This window comes from Microcebus murinus, chromosome 1 (assembly GCF_040939455.1).
Source record: "Microcebus murinus isolate Inina chromosome 1, M.murinus_Inina_mat1.0, whole genome shotgun sequence".
Taxonomy (NCBI): Eukaryota; Metazoa; Chordata; class Mammalia; order Primates; family Cheirogaleidae; genus Microcebus; species Microcebus murinus.
In genome coordinates this window covers 106,921,118-106,924,440 of record NC_134104.1, presented here as the reverse complement: position 1 = coordinate 106,924,440, position 3,323 = coordinate 106,921,118, and positions in this window count along the sequence as shown.

The following is a 3,323-nucleotide window of genomic DNA, read 5'->3' as shown; positions in this document are numbered from 1 at the left end:
TTCCAAATACAAATTTATTTTTTTGTATTTATTTTTTTATTTCTTGACATTCCTTGTCTGTTCTCATCTCTTTCCCTTTCTCACTTTTCTCCTTGAATTTATAATGTTTAAAATCCTTTAATTGTCAAATTAATAAAGTTTCTGGATGTAAAGAAAATACACTCATGGGGCGAGTATGTCTTTAATGAAACCGTCGTGAATCAGGAGGAGGCTGCCTTGTGCTGAAGGGTGACTGGGCAGGACTCTGTGGTGCAGGGTGGATATATTATTGTTCAAAAGTGGCCCATGGCCTGTGAGCTAAGCCTGGTTTTTACATTTTTAAAGGATTGTAAAACAAAGCAATACAAAACAAAACAGAAGAATATGTGATAGACACCACATGCTACCAACAGAGCCTAAAATAATTATTATCTAGCTCTTTACAGAAAGATATTGCTCTAGTGCAGTGGCTCTCAACCTGGGAGCTTTAAAAACATACCCATGACCAGGTTTCACTCTGGAACATTAAGCAAAACTCTCTCGGGGTAAGGCTCAGGAATGGGGTGGTTCTAATTTGCAGCCAGACTACTGTAAAAACTCTCCCCTACCAAAAAAAATGGTATCATCAACACACTCCAAAACCACCACCACCAATAACAACTTAAGACATTTATCAGGCTTCGGGCAGATGGGAGGGGGAGGACGGGACGGATATACACATACATAATGAGTGTGATGCGCACCAGCTGGGGGATGGACATACTTGAAGCTCTGACTCCGGGGTGGAAGGGGGGAGAAAGGCAACACACGTAACCTAAACATTTGTACCCCCATAATATGCTGAAATTTAAAAAAAGACATCAGAATCTTCTAGAGACATTTAACTGACACATTTCTATGTTTGTTCTTTACTATTTATTTTATGTTTATTTTTGACATTCTGTTCACATAAATTGTTTCTTCAAGCCTTATGATTAAAGTCGAAGTCCTCAATGTACAGAGAAAAGGCCAGATGAAGACACAGAGAGAAGACAGCCCTTTGTAAGCCAAGGAGACAGGTCTCAGAAGAAACCAAACTTGCTGACACTTTTAGCTTAGACTTTGAGCCTCCAGGACTGTGAGAAAATAAATTTTTGTTGTTTAAGCCAAAATTTTAAAAAGTTGGAGTCCTCTGTTTCTTTCTTCCGCATTCCATAGGCACAAACCCTTTAAATTTTTTTAGCAATATTTTTTTCTCCACATTTGTAAATAATGTGTTTACATTGCTTCTTCAGAATTTTTCAGTTTTAGACATTTTTCCATTAACTTTCTACCATGGAAAATGAGGATCTAGGTTCATTTCATAACTACACCCTACCACACATATGTGAGCTTCCCATCTCTACTCTGTCTTCTTAATTTAATACTTTCCATTAGAATAATATTCATTTTGTTACATATGTTCATCAGTATGTAAATGCTATTCACAGCCAAGTGATGTTGTGTCCATGTTTTTGTACAATTTTATGTTCTTCCTGAAGTTGTAATTAATCTTGCTTTTGACCCCTTTCCTTAGCTTCTCACATATGCATTGTTATTCTAATACTGAAATGTTGCCAGTTGTCTAGATCTTCTCTCAGTACAGACATCCTGTACTCTAACAATCTTATGTTTGTGACACAATTTCTCCCAGAGCCTGAATTGGAAGCTTATTACCCCTGGTGCATAGCTGCTTTGTGGACTCTTTATCTTTCTCTGGAGATGTCCTTTGCTTCTGCATTGTGTGGAGTCCTCTCATTTCTAGAGCCCACATATTCCTCTTTCTTGGTTTAAGACTTCATTTTAGAGTACATTTTTTAGTAACTTTTTGAGAAAGAGTACATGGGAAACCTCAAATGCTTGAGTTGTTATGTGTCAGAAAATGTTATAATTCCACATGTACATTATTGATAGTTTGCTTGCAAATAGAATACCAGGTTGAAATTTATTTTTCTTCATATTTCAATGACATAACTTGTTCATCATACAACTTCCAGTCTTGGTGTTTCAGCACGCTGAAGTCATTGTAATTTCTTATATTTGTGGTCTGGAAGATTATATTCTCCAAAAATGGCTGCAAAATATCTTTTGTCTCACATAGTCTTCTACAATGTGACCTTTCCACCCTCCCATTGAGATGTATGTGTGTCCTTCCCTTGAATCTAGGTGGCTAGTGATTTGCTTATAACCGATACAATGTGGTAGAAATAACTTTGTGGGAATTTTGAGGTGAGGTTAGGAAAAGCAGTATGGCTTTTGCTTTGCTCATGGGAACACTAGTTTGTGGAACCCTGAGTGACAATGTAAGAAGACTGACCTAGACATTATGGTATAAAGAGACTCAGGGCAAATAGAGAGGCTTCGTAGGGTTCATCTGTCAATAGCCCCAGCTGAGGTTCCAGCTGACAGCCAGCATTAAATTCTAAATGCATGAGTGAATGAGACTTCAAATGATTCCCTCCATCTGTTGGCTCATGTCTTGTAGTTGTCCTCCTACCTGAAGTCACAGATGTGGAGAAGAAACAAGCTTTCCTACTGTGCCCTATCTAAATTTCTGACCCACAAATGTATGAGCATCATAAAATTATTGTGTTAAGCCACTAAATTTTGGGAGAATTTGTTGCATGACACTAGTAACTGGAAGAGTCTGTGACTTAAAAAGAAAAATTGGAAGCTTTTAGTTTTCAGTCCTGAAAGTTTATAATGGTCATTTTGCTCATTATAATAGGAAGTAGGTCAGTCCTTGCAATCAAAAAAATTCATACCTTATATTTCTTAGACATTTTCTCAAATTGCTTTAGCAGTGATTCTCTCTATTTTTGTTTTCCTAGAATGTCTATTACTTGGAGATCAGACATCCTGGGCTATTAATCCTCTAATTTTCTCATTTCTTTTTTTTTTTTCTTTTACAGCTCTTAATGGTTTTGTGCTAATTCTTGGGAGATTTCCCATTGTTTTTCTAGTTCTTATCATAGTTTCAATTTCCAAGATTTTTTTTTAGGGCATCCTGATCTTTTTCTCTTTTCTAAAATATATTCAATTTCTTTTCTTATTTATACTGGGACATAAGTAATCATTTTTCATTTGCCTGTTTTTCTTTCTTTTTTTTTTTAAGTTTTCTTCTACTCGAATAATCCACGTTGCATAGAAGTTGCTTTTATCTATTTGTTTGTTTTGGTCTCTTTCTTTGATGTTTGCTGATCCTTGGTTGTTTTCTCATAGTTAAGAATAGGACACCAAAAATGGAAGGAGTGGTTGATTTTGAGCTTTACTCCTTGTGATTCTGGCTGAATCTTTTCATTGGGGAAGTCCTGGAGTCAATATTT